Source organism: Lagenorhynchus albirostris, chromosome 2 (genome assembly GCF_949774975.1).
Source record: "Lagenorhynchus albirostris chromosome 2, mLagAlb1.1, whole genome shotgun sequence".
Classification (NCBI taxonomy): Eukaryota; Metazoa; Chordata; class Mammalia; order Artiodactyla; family Delphinidae; genus Lagenorhynchus; species Lagenorhynchus albirostris.
Genome location: NC_083096.1, coordinates 22,603,996 through 22,627,346, shown reverse-complemented (window position 1 = coordinate 22,627,346; position 23,351 = coordinate 22,603,996). Strand labels below are relative to the sequence as shown.

The 23,351-nt window shown below is 47.8% G+C and overlaps 1 protein-coding gene, 1 long non-coding RNA gene and 1 pseudogene across 2 annotated transcripts in view; 2 read left to right on the top strand and 1 right to left on the bottom strand.

The window, feature by feature from the left end:
• Window positions 1-14,570, bottom strand: part of EPHX1 (epoxide hydrolase 1) — a 40,505-nt gene extending 25,935 nt beyond the window's left edge. Inside the window, exon 1 of the mRNA XM_060127937.1 lies at window positions 14,395-14,570. The gene's annotated coding sequence lies outside the window, so the exon portion shown is untranslated. The remainder of the gene's footprint in view (window positions 1-14,394) is intronic.
• LOC132515370 (small ribosomal subunit protein eS19-like) lies at window positions 6,127-6,617 on the top strand (annotated as a pseudogene).
• LOC132508089 (uncharacterized) lies at window positions 13,769-16,439 on the top strand. Its single transcript, XR_009536426.1, has 3 exons — window positions 13,769-14,432; window positions 14,888-14,986; window positions 15,535-16,439. It is a non-coding gene; the product is annotated as an uncharacterized LOC132508089 (long non-coding RNA).
• The last annotated feature ends 6,912 nt before the right edge of the window (window positions 16,440-23,351 follow it).

Sequence of the window (23,351 nt, the reverse complement as noted above, 5' to 3'; positions counted from 1 at the left end):
CTCAAAACTGGAATTGAGGTAACAGTGCTAGAGAGAAACTAGGATGAATCAAAATGTAACAGGAGACTTTCGTAAAATCCCTCTGGAAGACTGTTTGACAGAATCTCCTAAAACTGGGCAGACACAAACGCTATGACTCAGCAATTCATTCCTAGGTATAGATCGAACCGAGATGTGTCCACGTGTTTACCAAAAGTCACAAATGAGAAATGTCCGTAACAGCACGATCCGATCCGATCTGTAGAAGCCAAAAACTAGAAACAATCCAGATGTCCTTCCACCACAGATGATGGTCTCTTGACACAAGGGAACACCATACAATGAGAACAGACGATCTGTAACTACACACAGTGACAGGGATCAATCCCACAAACAGTGCTGGGCCAAAGATGCCAGACACAAAAGAGCACACACCGCATGACTCCACTTATAGAAAGGACATAGACAAGCAAACCGAATCTGTAGTAAGAGACTTGAGGACAGCGCTTTCCTTTGGTATGGGGGCTGGAGCCCAAGCGCTATGTTGTCAACTCCCCAGTGAATACAGTGTGCAGACAGGGGACAGGTCCGCATGCAGCCCAGAAAAGAGAGGCCTCAAGAGCGAGACTGGGGCGTGTGACTTAACAATGCAGGGGTGCGCTGAGCAGTCACGAGTGTGGGGTGACCACGGTCGCAGGCCTCCCTATAAGCCTGTGTGCTGCCCCTCCACTGTGGCACCCCACCCGGGCTCTGATTCTCTACTCAGTGAGAACTACGGACTCAGAAGTCAGCCGCGGGTAAGCCTGATTCCTGGAGGAGGGTGGGACATTAGAGGGCAGACCTAGTCACTGGGTCCCTGGGAACAAGGTGTCACCCCGTCCTGCCATACATCGAGGAAATGTGAACACCCTGTGAGTTTGGGGAAGCCTGGTGGCCCACTTGGGTGTTCCCATTTGAAGAGCCAGCCTGGCTTTCCTGGTAGAACCCCTGTTCCATGAGACATCGCCCCACCAACAGCAACTCGGACTACCTTTGACTTTAAGAACCGGGAACATTCTGGAGTTTACAGTAAAGGATCTTCTAGCTTGCTTCCCTGTTTGAGTAGTTCAAAGCCCAGCTCTGCCATTTTACCAGCTGAGGGGCTTTGGACAAGTTACCAAACTGCTCTGAGCATCTGTGGCCTCCTCTCTAAAATGGGGATAACGCCGATCTCATAGGCTCAAAACAGGTACTCTACCGATGTGTGTTCCTTCCCCTTCCCCCAAAGCCCTTATTACTGTGCCGAATCTTCATGCAGGAAGAGACCCCAGAGGACCCCTATCCCTATGAGATGACTTAGGGATAAGCAGGCTGGGAGCAGGAAAGTGCATGGCGTGGGCATCTGCTGGCCTCCCCATGTGCCCTCACCAAGGACGGACTTGAAGGATAAGGAAAGCACAAGGTCACGTACATCTTGGCTACCAGTGTTTTGCAGTCCGTGCACCTGGGTAGTCCCCACTCTTCTGAGAAGTTACATTCTCAGTGTAAGGGAGCAGAATTCTGTTTACTAAGCCTCCCCGTTTCCAAGGAAAGCTATATTTATCTCTTCTGTGTGGTCAGCTCCTGCTGGTGTAGAAAATATTCTATCTACTTCAAAACATCAATATTTAGGAGACACCATGAAAAATTCAGAAGTAATACAATGCAAAACGAGAGTGCCTGCTTTATTATGCTAGCACCCGAAACTGGAAGGTAATTCATCTACTCCAGAAGTTCAGAAAATATCTTTTATCTGATTAAGTTGTTGTTTTGTTTTGTTTGTAATGCACTTTTCCAGAATACTGGCAAAATGCTTTGCTGAGAGAATGGGAGAGCGGGTGGTAGCCTTTCAGAATGAAAGCAATTTTTTTCTTGGAGCCACAGTGCCCTTCCTTAAAAAATGATTAGTTTGTCTAGTAAGGAAAATGCAGCTTTTGTTGTAAACTAGCCTAATTTTTTTAAAGACACAGTAACTGGAGGACAGTGGTCATTTAGTTCTAAAATGTTGAGCTGAAAAGTAAATCTGAGCAGCAGTTGACTACTCATAAGAAATGGGATTATATGAAGTTTAAGTCCCCACATTCTATACTGAAGCTTTGAGCATGCGCTTCTGAAACTTGGGAAACAATTAGGAATTAGTTCAAGTTGAAGAAGTCAGTTGTGCAATATGGTGACCTTTACCCTTAAAAGAGGCAAATAGAGCAATTTATTATTTTACTTTTCTTTTGTCTTTCTGGGTCTTACTCGAAAAGGACAATTTTAACTACAGGAGATCAAGTAAAAAGGGTGCTTAGTTCTCTAGGATTGCTAAAAGGAAACCCAGTCTAATAATTTCACTGAATGTATAGTATTTCTGTTATGCTTGGGGCAAAAACACAAGTTTTAAAGCATACGATTGGGACTTCCCTGGTGGCACAGTGGTTAAGAATCCACCTGCCAATGCAGGGAACATGGGTTCGAGCCCTGGTCCAAGCCCGTGCACCACAACTACTGAGCCTGTGCTCCAGAGCCCACGAGCCACAACTACTGAGCTCACATGCCACGACTACTGAAGCCCACACACCTAGAGCCCATGCTCCACAACAAGAGAAGCCACTGCAGTGAGAAGCCCGCACACCAAAACGAAGAGTAGCCCCCGCTTGCCGCAACTAGAGAAAGCCCGCCTGCAGCAACGAAGACCCAACACAGCCAAAAATAATAAATAAATAAAAATACCGATGGAATTAAAAAGAGAAACATACGATTCCTTTATCTTATTTATTTTTGGCTGTGTTGGGTCTTTGTTGCTGTGCACAGGCTTTCTCTAATTGCGACGAGCAGGGGCTACTCTTGTTGCGGAGCATGGGCTCTAGGCGCACGGGCTCAACAGCTGTGGCACGTGGGCTCTAGAGTGGAGGATCAGTAGTTGTGGCGCATGGGCTTAGCTGTTCTGTGGCATGTGGGATCTTCCCGGACCAGGGCTCGAACCTGTGTCCCCTGCATTGGCAGGCGGATTCTTAACCACTGCGCCACCAGGGAAGCCCACAATTCACTTTTAGATTGATACTGAAAGTTGAAGTGAAAACTCTTTTCTTGTAATTTGAATATATAAAGTATCAAGAAGTCATTTTGTTCTTTTAAAGTAAATAAGAGATTTGTATTGGTGCTGGAAAAGGAAGTATAAACTTGCTTTTGGATCAAAGGGCGGTTTAGTAGATGCTACCTATGACTATGAGCTGGGGTCTTTGCAGGCACAAGGAACAAGACACAGTCCTGTACCTGCTGAAGTGCATGCTCTAGTAGGACAGACAAACAGATGAACAAATAACACCTTTCTAATGATAGATACAATATATCTGCACAGATGGAAGAAAAGTGTGCAAAGTTAGAGTGGTAAGTCTGCCACAAAGGTTTCACAGAGGAGGGGGTCACTGAGTAGGGTTTTTAAGGATGAATAGGAGTTTACCAGGCAGAAAATAATGGTGGAATGGGGATAAATCTAGGGAGAAAAGAGAGCATGTGTAAAGGCATGGAAGTAAGAAAGTGCATGGTGTAAGCAAAGAACCACAAGAATCTACATCCATGTTCAGTGTAGAGCTGACGATTACAAACTTTGGAGTGCAGTCATTTAATTTCTATATTAGCTGAAAGGAGTCCCTACTTTATCTCTTTTATGAATTGTTACTTCATCATGTTGAAGCTGACTCAGGAGTTTAACTTAGAAATTGTGTTTGCAATTCAGATGACCCTTCTGTAAATTAGATGCCAAGGGGAGTGAGGAAAGGAAATATACTTGGGAGGTATTTCATGGTTGCATGAGAAAAAGGTGGCCAGGGCAAGAGATTACTCAAAACCAACATTCCACCCCAGCTGCCCTTAGTGATTGGGCTGCTTCAGCAAATATGCCCTGAGACTGATAGTGTGGCAGACTGCCAGCTATGTTTTCCTCTTCGTTCTCAGCACTGGAATTTTTATTTTAGTTGGAGAAGCGCAGCTAAACACTACATTTCTTGGCCCTCTTTGCAGCTCAGTATGACAGGGTGATTAGGTGCTGACAAAGAGCTGGAAGTGTATTTGAGGCAGAGCCATCTGTGATCCAGACAGTACCTTTGTGTGAATTAGGAAAAGGCATCCATTCCTCAAAATACCATCACAAGATGAACCTAATATACTGCTTTGCCATATGCTAGAAAGCACTTGTAAATAAAATATAAATCCATGATGTTGATGATATGAATGGCATCCTTGTCCAGTGAACAACCTACACAAGAGTACATGGGTCCTGCATGTGTGTGGAAGACTATGTAGAGAGCCCTGACTCAGCTGGGAAGCACACCCTTTTGCCCTTCCCCTTTCTTTTCATGCCTCCTGGGACTCAGACATGATGGCTGGACTCTGGTAGCCATTTTGGACCATGAAGTGATCTTGAGGATGGAAATCAGAGATGATGGAAGGATCTTGCATTCACCATGGAGCCACCAGCCCAGGCCTGGACTGCTTACTCCCAAACTTCCTTTGTATGACAGGAAAATAAACTTCTATATTGTTTAATCCATTGTTATTTTGAGTTTTCTATTATATAAAGCCTAACATAATCCCAACTAATTGAGAAAGTCAGGGCGGAAAGAAAATATATCAAGTTCCCCCAGGGCGCACACTCTTAAGAACAAATGCCCAGTCTTCAAAATTTTCAGTGCTCTATTACTGTTCCATCTCTGGAACATTTATATGATAAATAAACATTTTCCTGCTGCCCCAATCACATAAAGGTATGTTCTCAAAAGACAGCAAAGAGGAAACAAACTTTCACTGAATATGCTTTTGCATGTTGAAAAAAAAAATTCTTTTTACCAAATGCATGTACTATCTACCCCAAAACAAAATAATTATACATTTAAAAAATATGGACAACCACAAGAGTGAGTCTTCCCTGTAATCCAGCTCCAACAGTGAGTCAGACACCTCGTAGCACCAGAACTGCGCAAACGCACTCAGCAGCTGAGGTGTGACTTCCCAGTGGCCAAGAAGCCCTGGAGACAAAGGTGAATCCGGAAACTCAGAAACCCATGGGCATCTGAGGGCCGGGGGCCTGGCGAACATGTGAAACTGGGTAAAGAAAGCTGGCTGGGCTGTGGGAGAAACACTGGCTGCCGAAGAACTGGTGTCCAAACGGGGCTGTCCTTTCTGTGCACATGGCTCCCACTGCCACCTCTGGACAGATGACAGACGTGAGCATCTCTAACCCAGACCCCCTCTGAGCTCCAGACCCAGGCACCCACCTGCCAAGTTGATAGTTCCTCAATGTCTCAAAACCTCCTCCAGTGCATCTGAAGTTGCACTTGTCTCCCTAAACTTTGTCTTCCTCTGGGGTTCCCTCTCACTGTAGCTGGCCGTAGCCACCTTCCATCTGCCAAGCCAAAAACCCAGGCGATGTCCTTGAAAGCCCCCTCCTCCATTTCATCCACATCCAATCTCTCGGCAAGTTCCGGCAGCTCTACCTCCCAACTTATATCCCCAATCCTTCTCCACCACCACCACCCCGCCCAGGTGCCCAGGTGCCCGTCTCTCCCTGGACTACAGCCGGTCCACTCACCCCTGCTCTGCCGCCCGCAATACACTCTGTAGCCAGAGCGATCTTTTGGCAATGCAAATCTGACTCTGTCGCACCCCCTGCTAAAATTCTTAAATAGCTTCCTGCTACTTTGGGGACAAAGCAACGCTGGTTAAGGTGACCTTCAAGGCCTATGTGGTCTGACCTGCCCACACCCCTCCCAGGCTCCAGCCCTGACCCCCATGTCCTTTCAGGCGTGTGTGCTCACCTGCTCCCTCAGGCTGCAGGGCTTCGCGGAAATGCTGGTTCCCTCTGTCTGCAATGCTCTTCCCGTCCCTTCTCAGCTCCTTAACTTGCGTTCATCCTTCCGATTTCAGATCGTGTCCCTCCTCCAAGCCTATTTCAGCACCACGCACCTCTCCTTCCTACCCCTCGTCACTGTCACGTTTGTCCATGACGTTATGTGACTGGTAGGGGTCTCCCCAATGGAAGGAAGCTCTTTGAGGGTAGAGACTAGGGCTGCTTTGGCTCCCCTGTGTCCCCAGTGCCTGGCACTTACTGGATGCTCGGTAAATATTTGTTGAATGGCCTTTTCCCCTGGCTGGCAGCTCGGAGGCTGCACGATGCCTGGAGTTACTGTAAAAGACGTGAACCAGCGGGAGTTCGTCAGAGCGCTGGCAGCCTTCCTCCGAAAGTCCAGGAAGTTGAAAGCCCCTGAATGGGTGGACACTGTCAAGCCAGCCAAGCATAAAGAGCTCACTCCCTACGATAAGAACGGGCTCTACACACGAGTTGCTTCCACAGCAAGGCACCTGTATCTCTGGGGCAGCCCCGGGGCTGGGGCGGGGGCTCCGTGACCCAGATCTATGGTGGGTGTCAGGGAAACGGTGTCATGCCCAGCCACTTCGGCAGAGGCTCCAAGAGCGTGGTCTGTCGGGTTCTCCAAGCCCTGGAGGGGCTGAAAAAGGTGGGAAAGGACCAAGATGGGGGCTACAAACTGACATCTCAGGGACAGAGAGATCTGGACAGAATCGCTGGACGGGTGGCAGCTGCCAACAAGAAGCATTCGAACAAAATGAAGTGCTGTTGACAATTTGTGATAAAAAAAAATTTGTTGAATGAATGAATTTAAAAGTTCTTTGAATGACAGCGTTGAAAATGATCAGACCTTTTGAGCAAAAAGTGGCTGAATTCTCCTGAGGAATTATAGACGACCTACTTCTGAGCCTAGTTTGTAGAGATGGGCCGGTATCCCAGGCGCACTGTAAATGTCAGGGTTTGGGATCTAGAAAGATGAGGCTCAGCCTCAGGATCCTGCTGACCACAATGCGGGGAGGGGTGGGCCAGCCAGCCTGCCCTCGGAGAGTCTTCTCCCTCGGACCCAGGCAGGTGGTGAGAAACTCACAATCTGAAAATGCTCCCCAAGTCATAGAAAGCTACTAGCTAACTCCAACTCTTACCATGTACCTGGCCTTGGGCTGGATGCCCAAATGTCCTTCAAGAGAAGAGGCCGAGGGCTTCCCTGGTGGCGCAGTGGTTGAGAGTCCGCCTGCCGATGCAGGGGACGCGGGTTCGTGCCCCGGTCCGGGAAGATACCACATGCTGCGGGGCGGCTGGGCCCGTGAGCCATGGCCGCTGAGCCTGCGCGTCCGGAGCCTGTGCTCCGCAACGGGAGAGGCCACAACAGTGAGAGGCCCGCATACAGCAAAAAAAAAAAGAGAGAGAGAAGAGGCCGAGAGGGTGGACACAGACCTGAGCCCCAGGAGAAGGCCCAGCTGTGGCCTGCACGGGGGATTCCTCCCTCCAGCCTGTTGTCTGATGTCTTCCTGACAGGGATTCAGACTCAGGAGCGTAATAACCTTGTGTTCCTTCTGGGGAAGTAGTCGGCCAGTGGTCCACAAGCGCGGGGCAGAGGGGTACACTGTGTGCCCCCAGACTCCAGGCCAGAGAAAGGCGGGGCTGGGGGTCTGTGTGCTTCCTCGGCCTCGGCCCCTCGCCGCCCTACCCAGCCTTGCTGCTCCTCCCTGGGGAGAGGCATATCCAGCAGAAAGGGGAAAACAGATGGCTTCCCTTCCGCTCCAGGTGGGCATGTCAAGGAAGGCCACCCAGACCAGGAACGTCCCTCCAAGCAACGTGCACCGAAGGCTGGCCAAAGCCTGGGGCTCCCAGGAGCTCCCCAACAGCGATTCCCGAAACTCCCAGGCAAGCTCACTGTAGCGGAGACCGCTCTGGCCCAGGATAGATGGGGGAATACCCTGGGTGAAGGGCCTCCCCAACTCTGCACAGCCCAGCACGTGACCAGCCTCTCCACCCACAGGCTCTTCTCGGAACCCCAGTGGCCAGCGGTGCTGGGGTGGGCCAGGCCCATGGGCAAGGTCAGCTGGGCTGGACAGATTAGAATGCTCCGCACTTGGGACAAGGGCCATGTTTATCTCCCTGAAAGATCTGGAACCAAGCCCCGGGAGAGCAGCCTGGCAGGAAAAGAAACACGTCGTTTGTAGGCAAAAACAAGGGGAAGTAAAAAAGTAAAAACAGTGTGGGGGGCAGCCTTATTATGGGGAACCCTGTTCTGGGGCCTGAGTGAAGGCACATCACTGTATGCCCTGGAGGGTCACCCCCGCCCCCTGCCCCCATCCCCATGCCCCCAACGATAATATATACATACACACACACACACACACACACACACACACACACACACACACACACACACACACACACACACACACACACACACACCTGTATAGACAGACAGAAAGAATACAATTACTGACTGCTGATCTGATCTGATGAAAATCTTTATGGACTCAGGAGCCAGCTTGGCTGGTGGTCAGGCACTCAGGGCCTGCTTTGAATCCTGGCCCTATCCCTTACCAGCCATAGCCTAGGTAAACTTAGGCCAGTGTCTTCATTTTTCCGAGCCTCAGTCTCCACACCTGCAAAATGGGTGGAATAAAGTACATCCCTTACTGAATGAACTCAGGGAAAGTGGCCGCACAGGGAACAGCTGTCACAGGCATTCGCTTTTTGTTTTTAAATCCTGAGGACACTAAAGGTCGGGGAGAGAGGTCTACCCTGAAGCTGAGGGAACCTTCCCTGAGGAAGTGTTATCTGAACCAAGAAGGGAAGTTAGGAGAGATCCTTGAAAGACAGAAAGGCAGAGGGTTCCAGGGCGGATAGGCTGCCTGAAGGCCAGTGTGGCTGGAAGGCAGAAAGTGAGGGAAGCACGGCCTAGGATAAGGAGGGGGCTCTCGGCTCTGGGGCCTGAGTGAAGGCAGCCTCAGCACCTGCCAGGAGGGTCTGGATGGGTGAAGGGGGGGAATCATATGGGTGGGCTGCCTGGCCCAGAGCACCTTCAGAGAGGGGATGCTGACCTCCACAGATTTTAAACGCCCCTGAGCTGGGGGAGCAGGGGCCACCACAAACTCATTTACACAAGCTGCCATGCAGACTTTTAGTTAAACAACACAAGTGGGGAGCAGACTCTCTCCACCCTGCAGGGTTCACACACTCATGCTCTGGGAGTTTCATTTGAATCCTTTCCATCTCGCATTCTGTCAAGTTGTCCACTGGTTTAAATTACCAGAGAAAAAACCCAAGTGGAACACAGTTCACTGCCTATGAGGAAAAAACATTACCTTCCTGGAATTTCAATACGTGACATTCTCTATTTGAGGAGAGAAAGACTCCCATTTCAGGAGATAATAGGCGTGGGCCTATTATATAGGTGTATAATACACCGATTTGATTTCCTTTCCACCACTAACCACACTCTCTCTCCTCCCTCCCCTCCCCAAGTCTGCTTTTCGTCAGCGACGTGCTCCCGGTCTGGAAGCTTCCTCAATAGTGTGTAACAGGATAGCACTGCGAGCTGGGCCACAGCACAGTCATTTGAGCTGGCTTTATTGTCTGAAACGCACTGAAAGGGTCCCTGTGCCTCACGTACTGCAGCCCTAAGGACTAGAGTCTGAGCTCAGAGGAATATTCTGGGTTGCTGGTGTCTTGGTGAGGTCAGTTTGCTTGTGGAAATGTCTAGGTTGCAAAAAGAAATAAAAAGTCAAAAAAGGCTAAAAGTACTTCTGAAGTTCAACCAAAGGTCCAGGGGGCAACTCTGAAATTAAGGTGTTCCATCTTGACAGTATCACTGTGACCCTGAGACCCACCTGTGGGAAGGGGGCACAGACCCGGCCGAGGGCAGGGGGCCGCCTTCCCCCACCTGGTGGCCAGCCTGCCGGCTCCTGCGTCCTCACAGCGACAACTTGGTTCACAGGCAGAAAACCCGGAAAGCAGGAAAATACATCCATTTTCTCCTAAAGAGTTGGTAAGAGCGTCAGATTTCCCTGAGCCCTTGGCACTCAGGGGTTAATCATGGAGCTTGGTGCTGGAATCAGTGTTTCTCTTACTTTCCAAAAGGTCCAAGTCTCTCCAGTTCTAACAAGAAGGGTAGTACAATCAGAAAGTCGCACCCAGTATCGCAAAGGCCACTCATGCCACCTGGAAAGCCAAGTCGCAGGCTGAGCCGCCGGGGGACACCCTGAGATGGTGGTCCTCGGGGAAGGCCCACGCCCAGCCACTGAGAAGCACCACACGCGTCTCTGACTCAGAGGCACCTGGCCTCCCGCTGCTGGTCACTGGCCTCCTGCAGCCCTCACGGCTCACAGCGCAGGCCACAGCCTGGCTACAGCCAGCCCGATAGGCCCACGGCGGGGACGCTCAGAACCCTTCCAGAACATGAGGACGCGTCTGGGCAGCACCACCTCCTCTGAGGAAGCCCAAAGAAGCCCTGGACTTGGACATGGTGGTGGGAAGACTCCATAAGCACAGCATCTCCCGTGCTACGATAACCCTAAGAAGTAAGGCGTAATTGTTTTCTGTTTTAAAGAGATTGAAAAATGAAGCTCCACGAGGCTAAACAGTTTGCCCAAGTTAACCCAGCTTGCAAGGGCCAAGAAGATATTTTGATTCAGTCTGTTTATCAATCTTCCCAAACGCTAAAGGTAGTAAAAACTCCTGCTCTTGACTCGGGACAAGACCCATGGTTCCCATTTGTGGGTTAGCTATAGATTCCTCCAGAAAGTCCTTGAAATCCCCAAGTAGAAGAGCATTTTTTTTTCCTACTGCAAGCACTTTCAGTTGAGCCTAACAGGTGTGGCTTAGCAGTAGTTGGACTGTGCATTCAAATGGCTCCTCATGAGAACGGTACCCGCTGCCTGACAGCAAAGCCAAGACAGACCATGGGGTCCAGTGGACAGGAAGACTCCACTCCAGGTCCTTGGCCCTGTCTAAAGGAATGTTCACAGGCTAGACTTCAGACAGTGAAAATAGCTGCTCTCTGGTGACAAAGGATGAACGATGACCTCCCTCAGGAAGTAAACATAGAGTCATTCCTCAGTATCCGTGGGGGATTGGTCCCAGCACCCTCCGGATACCAAAATCGGTGGATGCTCGGGTCCCTTATATAAAATGGCAGAGTGCAGTCTGCCCTCCGTACGGCTGGGTTCCACATCCACGGCCTTAAAGCCTAGGCATACGGAGGGCCAACTATAACCCTGATGGCAGAAGAGGCAGTTTCGGTTTGAACCTGGTTTGCACAATGGCGTGTTCACTTAGGCAACCAAGGGCAGGATCGTGCCGTTCTCTCCTTGATAAGAGAGTGTCCAGCACTCCCTCCTCAGGGAAGGGGGTGGGGGTGGGGGCTGGATCCTTGGCAAAGCTTTGGTTCCCTCTTGGGGGAAATGCTGGGGTGCCATCTCCCTGCTGCAACCTCCCCACCTGACCGTATGGCCCCTGGAGCCTCTGCTCCTAAACCACTAGGCTCGGGCCAAGAACCACCCACCAGCAGCCCACAGGTGACCCGTGGGGCCAGCTGGCCTGGGTAGTGACTCTTCTGCCTCCACCCTGGGCCCTCGACCTCTGCCTGGGGTCTTGCCTCCCACACCCTGGCCAGGCCCTTCACTCTTATTTGATGCGACCCGCAGCGAACCCGGCGTAGGCTGCAGGACCACCTAGGCCCCATCAAAACTGACAGCTTCCCAGTAACCTCTTTCCTTTTCTGAAGATCCCTTTGGATTCTTAACCACAGAATCATCACATATTAGATCTGTAAGAAGCCTTGCAGATTATATAGCCCAACCTCATTTCATGGATGAGGTCCCCAGAGGGGAACTTACTGGCAGAGCTGGGACACCAGCCAGATAGTCTTCCTATGCCAATTCTCTTTCCACATCACTGTATCACCTCTCAAAGGAATGAATCACTATGATGGGATGTAGGGTCCTATCAGAGGTGGGTTTTGAGCATGGGATCCTAGAGACCCCTCAAGTCACCACAGGCCTGTTCTGTCTGTGTCCACTCCAGCCTGAGTGGGTATGCTCTGGGCTCCTTCTTCGGCAGTAGTGAGCAGTTCACACTGAGCCCTGCCTTATTTTGTAAGCCCAGCTGGGTTCCATGTCTTTGAGTAACTCAGCTCAAGGATGGAGAACTGGAATCTGGGCAGCCCCTGCCTTCCCATGTCTGGGCTAGGCCAGGATGCTGGAAGGAAAGTCAAGGTGCAAGTCAGCAATCACTAAGCCTGGGCATGTTAGGTTACGTCGATGGGAGGGTCACCGTGTATTGATAACATGGGGGCCCCCTGTGCCCTCCAGCTGGTGCTGGATTTAGACCTCAGACATGAACGAGGACACTACAGGAGGGGGCTGGGGGAGGCACTCCACTTCCTCCAGTGATCCGATGCCCTTTCTCTAAAGGTCCCTCTGCCCAAAGAGGCCCCATTCAGTCTCTTACCATGGACATCCCACTCCCATAAGTCTGTACCAGCCCATGCACTTAAGGGATAGCCGGGAGGCAGGTGGGATTACACAGGGAGCATGTGGTTGGAGCAGGTGGTGTTGAAGTTCACCCTGGCGGCCTTGCTGAGCAGTTATTTCCCATGCAAGACTTTCCTTTCCTGGAACTGGAGGTGGGGGGAGTCTCTTGTTCTCAGGCTGAGCCAGTTAAGTTTATCCAGTAGCCCACTCACACCAAAGGACCCTGGTGGCAGCTTGGCCCACACTCAGCAAACACAGATATAAAGTTCATCCATGCCAGCCACATGCCTGCCATGGGGCCTTTGCACTTGCTTGACCTGTGCACCATCACTCCAGATAGCAGTCTGCCACCCCCTTACTCCTCAGTATTATTCAAATATCCCCTCTCAGGGGGGCCTTCTTTTACCCGCCCCCCCACTTCTCTTTTCAGTGCTGTATTTTGCTCCCACATCGCTTTCTAACATAGTTTATATTTTACAAATTTATTGTGCGTATCGTCCATCTTTCCCCCAGCAGAACGGTAGACTCCGTGAAGGCATGCTCCCTGCTGAGCCCCGGTGCAGGGGCAGAGCCTACACACAGTGGTCAGCACGCTCGCACTGCCCACGCCTAGGTGTGGCCATGTGGGAAGGAAAAACTGCTTTTTGCTAAATCAGACCTGCTGGGGCTAGTGAAAGGCTCCTACAACGTCCCCAAGCCCCCACTCCCTGAAGGAAGCAACCACCATGCCAGAAGACAATGCTACTTCCCGGAGCGGTGCCGCTTCTTGCCGAAGTTTATTTTTTATTTTTTATTTTTTTGTGGTACACGGGCCTCTCACTGTTGTGGCCTCTCCCGTTGCGGAGCACAGGCTCCGGACGCGCAGGCTCAGTGGCCATGGCTCACGGGCCCAGCCGCTCCGCGGCATGTGGGATCCTCCCGGACCAGGGCACGAACCCGCGTCCCCTGCATCAGCAGGCGGACTCTCAACCACTGCGCCACCAGGGAAGCCCCCGAAGTTTATTTTTAACGCTGAATTCAGAGGAGTCTGCGGAGCGGCACTGAGACAGGCATAAATCCCAATGCTCTCAGCAATTTCCCGCAACAGCTCGTAAATCCGATGTACTGGGTGCTGAGGTGCCGAATGCAGAAGTCCCCCCCTACTCCACGGCGGAGCCGGCACGGAGCTACAGCGCGGGGAGGTGGGGCAGGGCAGAGAGAAGGCTGTCTGCGCATCCGGGCGCCAGGGGCCCACCCAGGCTTTGTGGAGCCTGAAGTTTACATAGTGGAGGAGAGTGAAGAGGGTGGGGGACGAAGCTTCAAAATAAGTCAAAACTAGGATCACAACATTGTTAGAGTCTGACCGCGCCTCCACCCCTTAGGCGTCAGAAGGGCCGGGCAAGTGAGGGGCCGGAGACTTAAATTCCCCAGCTTCCTGCGGGGAGGGAGGCTAAAGGAGTCTCGGGTCTCTGCTGCGCTTACACTGATCACATCCCTGGGCTCCTGCTACATGGTGAACTCTTAACCCGGGGCCCAGGTTTCCTCTCCCGTGCGCTGAGCTGAGCAGGTTGGCCTTCTCTCCCGAAAGAAGAGCAAGGGGAGGGAGAGAAACACTGGAGCGGCGCACGGAGATGGCGAGAGAGCACGTCTCAGCTAAGAGACCTGAGATCGGTTTTAGGACTCCGGTGACAAACAAGTGCAGTTGCACTGCGTGACCCAGACGCAACGTGGAAGCAGTACTCTCCAGGAAAGCCAAGCAACGGGGCCCCGCTGCTCTCCCCCGCTGGCCCGAGCCCGCTCGCAGGGCTCACGCGGGCCTCTCCCGGAGCCCGGAGCGCTTGCGGGCCAGAGGGGGCGGGGGCCGAGCGGCGCGCTCGGAGCCTAGGTCTCGACGGAGCTGCGGGCTGCGGGGAAGCGGGCGGGAGCGGAGGCCTGTCTGGAAGTCTCCCTGGAGCCCTGGCCGGACGGCGCCGGCCGACAGCGTCCCCAAGCCCGCGGGATCGCGATCCGCCCCTGCACCCCGGGAGCGCGGTCACGGCCGCCCGGCCCCGGAAACTGCGCACGACGCCCCCGGGCGCTTACGGTCGTCTGCTCCTGGCTCCCGGGCTCGGCGGCAGCAGGTACGCGGTCCCTCCGGCTCTGGCTCCCCGGGTTCCCCGGCTCCCTATCCGCGCGTCCCCTGCCAACCCCACGCTGACCCCGCCCCGGCTCGGCCTCCCAGAGGGGCGGGCCGGGGCCGGGCCCAGGGCGGCGAGGCTACCCGGGTTCAGTCGCGCTCCGCCCCTGTAACCTGAGCGACCCGGGCGAATCTCTGCACCTGCCTAAGCTCCGCCTCTGCTTTGGAAGAGGGCTCTCAAAGCGCTGCCCGCGGACCCGAGGACAGAAACGAAGCCGAAGTGTTTAGTAACTCAGGCAGTAACTTTGTCCACTGAATCAAAAAACAAACCCGAAGGATGCACGTTGTATGACTTGTTTCATATTTCTAGCCGTTCATTGCTATTATATTTTACACATGTATTGGTCCAGGACAGATTGGGAAATTTAAAAACAAACAAATTTGTCTTTCAACACACAGAGTCTGAGAAGCATTAGTCTGGGTGAAAGTACGACCCATTCAAAGTGGTCTTCATCGCACTCGTAGAGAACGGACGTGAGGGCACGGATGGGGCGAAGGGTAAGCTGGGACGAAGTGAGAGAGTAACATGGGCATATATACACTACCAAATGTAAAATGGATGGCTAGTGGGAAGCAGCCTTATAGCACAGGGAGATCAGCTCGGTGCTTTGTGAGCACCTAGAGGGGTGGGATAGGGAGGGTGGGAGGGAGGTTCAAGAGGGAGGGGATATGGGGATACATGTATACATATAGCTGATTCACTTTGTTGTGCAGCAGAAACTAACACAACATTGTAAAGCCATTATACTCCAATAAAGATGTAAAAACAAAACCAAAAACAAACAAACAAACAAAACCCAAAGAGGTCTTCGTGGTGAGGATTAGGTCTACAACGGGTAGTTCAACCCCTGGACAGTAGCGCTTAATCAATCCACTTCCGTTCAGCAGAAGCTGGGCGCTCAGGCCAGTGGATGCTTGGCTCTTGACTTCTGCAACAAGCGTTAATCCCCAGACCTTCATCCTTAGAAAACCTACCCTGTCACCTCTGTCATCGCTCCTCGTCACCGCCTCACAACTCCTCCGACACTGTTTTTATGTGCTCACAGATGCAGTTTCAACACCCGGCGTCCTCAAGATCACAGCCAGCAGACCAGAACCAGGGCCTGTTACAGGGATATTAAACTTCTTACTGTCACCCTGTATACAACTTCAGGATAAAGTTCACCCCCTTGGCCTCCAAACTTACTGCTCACCCTGGCCCAAGAACTCTCCATTTCAGTGAAGAGAGGCTGTTCCTGGCTAACAAACACACTCAATTCAATCACATCTCCAACCTTTGCTCGTGCAGCATGCCTGGAAAGGATGCTCTCCTGCATCCAAACATGAAATTCTACTGTTCTTTAATTCCACACCCTCCTACAAAAGCCTTCTCTCATCCCTGCAGTGTCTGGCATCTCTGTGCTCCTTGAAAACGTGCAGCCTGTGAGATCCCTCCATCCCTCCCCCACATCTTTCAGACAGAAGCTGCTCTGCCTCTGGCCATTTTACCAAGGGACTCAAATTTGTTACTCTTCAAACTGCAGTGCTGATGAAAACATTCTAAAATTAGATATTGGTGATGGTGTATCACCATAACTCTGGTAATATACTAAAAACTACTGAATTGTACACTTTAGTTTTTTATATAAATTTAAAAATTTATTTTTGGCTGCGTTGGGTCTTTGTTGCTGCGCACGGGCTTTCTCTAGTTGCGGAAGGCGGGGGCTACTCTTCCTTGCGGGGCGCGGGCTTCTCATTGCGGTGGCTTCTCTTGTTGCGGAGCACCGGCTCAAGGTGGGCAGACTTCAGTAGTTGTGGCTCGCAGGCTCATGGGCTTAGTTGCTCCGTGGCATGTGGGATCTTCCCGAGCTCGAACCCGTGTCCCCTTCATTGGCAGGCAGATTCTTAAGCACAGCGCCACCGGGGAAGCCCTGAACTGTTCACTTTAAAAGGATGAATTTTATGGTATGTGAATTATATCTCAAGAAAACTGTTGTTTTTATATAAAAAAACTGCACTGAGGTTGTAACCTCACTCCTCACTCCTGTATCTTAATATCCTCCTCCTTGGTTAGATATTCCTCCAGTATTAGAATATGGAATCCAGGACAGTGCAAGATATTTCAAAGTACAGTCTATATATACACAGTCAGTAAATAAATAAGGCACTGAGTCCAACTCAGCAGGGCAAAATCTAGGCAATCAGATTTCAGCTTTTGGTCAAAAGCTGTTGAAAGGTTTATGGAGTGAAAGAATGGGTATAAAGTGATCTCTAGAATAAATTATGTATTTTTAAAAGTCAGAACAAAGGCTGTTCTTCTGTACAAACTTCTGGAGAGTTTCCAGGTACATCAGGGAGAATGAAGAATAACGTGTTGGGGGGAACAATCTTGGCTAAAAATTGTAGATCAATTCCTGATTCACTGGAAGGAAACATCTTTTATGCCAAAAATGCATAATATAAATCTAATCATGAGGAAACATCGGGAAAAAAAACCACACCAGATTAAGTAACATTCTACAAAATAACTGGCCTGTACTTTTCAAAGATGTCAATGTCAGAAAAGTCAATGTCATGAAAGGAAAGGAAAGGCAGATAAAAACGTTCATGATGAAAGGAGACTAAAGAGTCATAAAAACAAATCACAACGCTCTATCCTAGACTGGATCCTGGACCAGACACCATTTCTATGAAGAATATTATTGGGACTACTGGGGACACTTGAAGAAAATCTATAAATTAAATAATAGTATTATATTAATGTTAAATATCTTGATTTTGAGAATGAATTCTTTCTAAGTGAATATCCTTGATCTCAGAAAATACACACTGAATTATTTAAGGAGTCATGGCTGAAATGTCCTTTCATTTCATACACTATAGATACTCTACATACATATATATATATATATATATATATATATATATATATGGAGAGAGAGAGTTACAAAGCAAATGCAACAAAATGTTAACAACTAGTAACTCTGGGTAAAGCATATATGGGAATTCCTTATACTATTCTTGCAACAACTTTGCTGTAAGTTTGAAATTATTTTGAAATTAAAAGTTTTAAAAAATGTGGGTTAAATAAACATATACATTTATCTCAGTTCCCTACTGAAAACGCCGTGAAAATAACTACAGAGGGGTAGAAAAGCTATAAATTCCACCAGGAGAAAGTGATTGGGAGAAAAGATAACAGCAGAGGAGAAATGGCAACAGATTTTTGTAAGATGAAAAGTCAGATGATTGACTTAGCAGAACAGATAAAGCTAAAAAGCTTTTTACAACCAGAAGCAAGCAGATTCCTGCCCTAGTCTTGCAGAGATCATTCAGCTATAGCCCATGGGCCACATAGGACCCACAACTTATTTTTGTAAATTGTTTTTGTAAATAAAGTTTTATTGGAGTACAGTCATACTCATTTGTTTGCATACTGTCTATGGCTGATTTCATACAATAGCTGAGTTGAGTAGTTACCTGTAAAGCCTAAAATATTTATTATCTGACCCTTATACAGAAAACATTTGCCAATCCCTGCCTTAGAGCCCTGCAAAGTCTTAGGAGCTAGAGGTATGGGGAGTCTCTGAAGGCAGGGGTGTGATGGTGTGGGAAATGGTCATCTGCCATAGACCTTGAGTGTCCCTGCATGTTCCTGCTGGGTGTGCCAAGAACGCAAGGCAAAGACTCAATAGTGGAGCATTGCTGTTTAATGGGTATAGAAGTTCAGTTCTGCAAGATGAAAAGAGTTCTGGAAATGGGTAGTGGTGATGGTTGCATGACAATATAAATGAATGTCCTTAATGCTACTTAACTGTACACTTAAAAATGGTTAAGATGATAAATTTTATATTATGTGTATTTTACCACACACACACACACACACACATATTGGGGGGAAAAAAAACCCTAGGAGGATTAATTTAAAGTTTGTATAAGGAGAATTTATATCTCCTGTCCCTTGTTCATAGTCTAAGCCAGCGACCAGTCCTCCCTCATTGTGGCTGACCAGGGGTTTATTTTCTGGAAACTGAACTGAAAGGCTTCCACCCCAGGGGCACTAGGCCCAAGTAGAACAGGGATGAGGCACCGACTGAAAACAGTAGAACCAAGTGAAAGTCTTCCCATTAACCTGTGAGTCCCTCCTCAGCCCCTTCCCACTCGAGTTCACAGAACACTGTCTCCAAGTAATAATCCCAAGGCAGGAAGCAGAGGATCTGCCTTTGAACTAAATGAGCCGTCCTGGAGAAAATAGCCGCAGATAGAAAGAGCCACAGATAGTGACATCTGGGGGCCTCATAACAAAACAGCTGGCTCCCCATCTGACCACCCTCCATTGAGGTCAATCAGGCTACTGCCCCCCACGCACACAGAACTTCCAAATGGTGTTTTAGTGCCTCACTCCTAAACGTTAAAAGATCACCAGACACTGGCAAAAGTCTCCCACATAAAAGGCAGAGTCCAAACTAGAGAGAGAAAGTGCTCACAGGTAACAGAAGAAACTATAATATCCTCAAAGAGATAAAAAATGAATTGAAGCAGGAACAGGACACAATTAAAAAAGAAGCATGCAGAGAATTAGAATGCACTTTTTGAAATTAAAAATTTAAGAGAAAGGTCAGAAGATAGAGTTGAGGAATTCTCCCAGAAAAATAGAACACAAATCAAAGAGATAGACAGTGGAAGAAAAAAAAAAAAAAGTAAAAGAAAAATCAGAAGATCGATCCAGGAAGTCACCAGACTAATAAGAGCTCCATAAGAGAGAAAAGAGAATATAGACAGAAGGAAATTATTAAAGAAATAATCCAAGAATATTTCCCAAACCAAAGCACAGGAGTCTCCAGATTAAAAAGACACAATAAAAAGCCAGAAGAACACACCAATGCAAGTCATTGTGAAATTTCAGAATACTAAAGAAAAAGAGAAGATCCTAAAAGCTTTGGTTGGGGGGGACCCAAAAAAACAAAAATAGTCAACACGAAGACTCAATAATCAGAATATCCTCAGACTTCTTAGCAATAACACTGGATGCCATAAAATAGTGAAGCCAGGCCTTCAAAAGTTGTGGGAAAATTATTTCCAAAGAAGAATTATATAATAAAGTGTGAGGGCAAATTAAGGACATTCTCATACATATAAGGACTAAATATATTTTTACTTCTCATGCACCCATTTCTAGGGATATTACTAGAGGATGTGCTCCAGCAAAACTAGGGGGTCAAATATGAAAGGGGAAGACATGGTATTTGGGAAACAGGGCATCTAATAAAGGAGCAGCAATAGGAGTCCTGGGCTGACAACTGTGCAGCAGGCTTAGAAAGCAACCTGTCCAGATTGAAAGAGGAAGACAAATGGCTGGGAGGCAGGTCTCCAGGGAAGAAATGAAATTATATACTAACTGAGTTAACTTTTTGGGAAATAACATGAACAGATATTTGTCAGATCTGATGGCTTATTTAGGGGGAAAAAAACTAAGGATAGGAAGATAGAAAAATAAGTGAAGGAGGAAAATGATTAACAACAGGAAAAACAGAAAGTTGTTCAAGAAAGCAAATCTAATCATGGTACACTGCTTGGCTGGGTAGTGGGCATATTTACATAGTCATCATTAGGTAACCACTAATGATTTAACACAAAGTTATTGTTACTATCTTGGGAGGATGCAGTGGGAGCAGTAGAGGCAGGTGTATAATACTTAAGTCTTTATTATAAGAAAAAATCAATAGGTCATGTCTAAAATTGACAAACCAAGAAATACGCATTATAGGCATATTATTTAGATATTCAGAGGTAAATGCCAAAAGACTTGAAAGTAGAATGAGAAAAGTGAGGGAAGGGGATTGTTATATTTTATTCTAAGCCTTGATTATTTGATTTCTCAATAACCATGTACAGATAAAAATAGAAATTCATTTAAAAATATTATTTTCTAAGGCCATCGGACACTCCAGATTCGTTGCATTTCTCCCTAGATTTCTAAAGCATGACTTGCACTCTTCCCAATTCCAGGCTCATATCAGTGCCAATAAACTGCTGTTTACTTCTGCTTCCACTCAAACTTTTCCTTAGCATTTATTCACCATGGGGCTCCTGCCTTGCACTCTCTGCTCTCTGGATGCTTACCAGTAAGTTCCTTTTCAGATGCCAATTGAAAGATTATTGATTGCATCAGACCCTGTATGTATTTTATTAGAGTTAGATTCTCATATCACCTGCTACTCGTCACAAAAGTGTTATCTACCTCAAAATGAACAGATTACAGATCCCCTGGGACTTTAGAGTGGCGGTGAGGATACCAAATGGCTATTTTACAAAATGCCCTAAAGAGAGAGCATTTTGTAAGAAAATCAATTACACAGAATTATTTCATATCTGTATTTCTCATCATTTTTATAATCAAGTATATTTAACAGTCATCTGTTAGCATACGGTGCTACCCCAACTAATGGAAGAGATTTTCACATAGTGAGGTATAAGAACTTATTCTGGCTTATACATGATTTAACTTGAACTTTAGGCTAACAAGGACAGCTTGTTTGTGGCCTATTAAACATGCATTGTACATCTGCTTTAACCATTAACACAAAGAATGCATTTTAAAAAATCAAAATGGAGTAACTGTGGTTCAAGCCTTCAAAATGGAGCTGAGTGGCCATTTTGGACACTGTTTCCGACACGTTCCTGGATTACTAAGAATTAAATTTTCTGAAATGTATCAGACTCAAGGACACAACCATCCGTTCTCAAAACAATATCTGATAGCTGCCAGCTGCAACCTCACGGTCTCAAGGTCTCCCCTTGTAACTATGCAACCATTTGGGACAACAACCAATCCTTCCTTGGCAGGCAACCTTGCTTCTTGCCAGCTCCAATGATAATTCTTGACAAACAGCTCCTGTAATTTTGCAGTCTTTGCCTCCATAAGCCTCCTCCATTTTGTAGTCTGGCAGAACACAATTCAAGCGCTACTTGAATCTGTGTCTCCTGGGCTGTAATCTTCAGTTTGGCTCAAATAAAACTCTTTTCTACTCCTATTGTAGATTGGTTTATTGATTTTTTCCGTCAACACAACCAACCAACCAATAAAGAAACACAAATGGAACCCCCAGTTTCTAGAAACTTGCCTGTGTACAATAGACAAGATAATTTACAAAGATATCTTTTGGGAGAGTATCAAGAATGACAAAATAAAGTAATATGTCCTGAGTCACCACAAATAGAAAATAATTTTGGGGTTTTTTTTTTTTTGGCGGTACACGGGTCTCTCACTGTCGTGGCCTGTCCCGTTGCGGAGCACAGGCTCTGGACGCGCAGGCTCAGCGGCCATGGCTCACGAGCCCAGCCGCGCCGCGGCATGTGGGATCTTCCCGGACCGGGACACGAACCCGCGTCCCCTGCATCGGCAGGCGGACTCTCAACCACTGCGCCACCAGGGGAGCCCAAATTTTAGTTTTAAATAGATTTCATAGTTTTACAAAAAGATGCAAACGAAGAGGAAAGATGCAAAATGTTGGATTTTTTAAAGCACTTTTCCTATGTCCACAGAAAGGCGGAAGGATACATTCTTACTCAACAATCCTTCCTTTAAATTACTTCACACTGACCACTTTCTCCCACGTTTCTTGAGATCACTGACTATACTATATTCCCAGGACTTCAAGGTCAACAATATTATCTCATGAAGATCAAAAGTCAACAGAAGAATTTAGTAAAGAAGCCAGTTGTAAACATAGTTTATACACAAAGTTCAAAGGAAGTCAAGGCCCTCTTGAGCCCTCTATGGGCCTGCATTGGACACTGCATTATGACGATGCCCTATCTGAGTATGAGAATCATTTCGTTCTTGTTTTGCCCAGGATGGGGAGATTGTTATTTAAACTCAGTATTTTAATCAGAGTCAATCATTTGAAGCCTCAGGTGGCTCTACACGGTTTTAAGACAACAGCAGTTTCAGCCCTTTTCCCCCACCTCCATCCCCTGTTCTCCTTGAAGAGCAAAAACCAGGTTTAACCCTTTTAACTGATTCTTTTTACATTTGTATACTTAAGTGTTTTTCTTTTTTAACCTCATCTTAGGCACTACCTGTTGAAGACTTCAACAGATAAGGAAATTAGCTCTTCAACTGACTTCCCTAGGGAACTTCTATCCGCCCCGTATTCCTTCCCCCCAATTTTAGTTATATTTTAATATTCAGTGTTTTCATTATTTGAAGGCAACTCAGGGCCAAGCTATTATCACTATGATTTTCTTTTCCTGTGTAGCATGATGTTTTCCCTAGACTTAATATTTTTAAAATTTGCTTGGTTTTCTGTGTACCGATCACTACTTCACCACCGACCTCTCTATCAATTAAATACATGCCTTCATAGCAAATTCATTCACATCAGATTTTTTTCCTTTTCTTAAAGAAGTGCCTCAGGAGCCCTCTGACCTACCTCTGATCTGGTCTGGTGGCTCCATCCCTGCGGCACAGCTGTCATCTGAGTTCCCCCTTCACCACCATCCTGGGGATTCCTTCCTGCTGTCTCCTATGTTAGGTATCCACTTCCTATATCCCATGTCTTCGTCTTTCTTGATTCATTCCATTTTAGAGGAACACCTCCTTGAGTGACTTCCTGAAAAAGGTTGTGTGGGAGGTAAATTTCTGAGACACTGTGGAGTAGATTACTGCCCCCGGCGATTTGCTGAGGAGCCACAACTGTCTGTAATTTGAGCAAAAAATAAACTTTTTTCAAGATACTGAGATTGGAGGGCCACCTCAGTAAAACCCAATCTAATTGTGTCTGGGAAATGTCTTTATTCAATATTTCCCTTTAACTGTTTGGATGAATACAGTTAAACAGGATGGAAACAGTTTTCCTTCAAATTTTGAAGGCATTGCTCC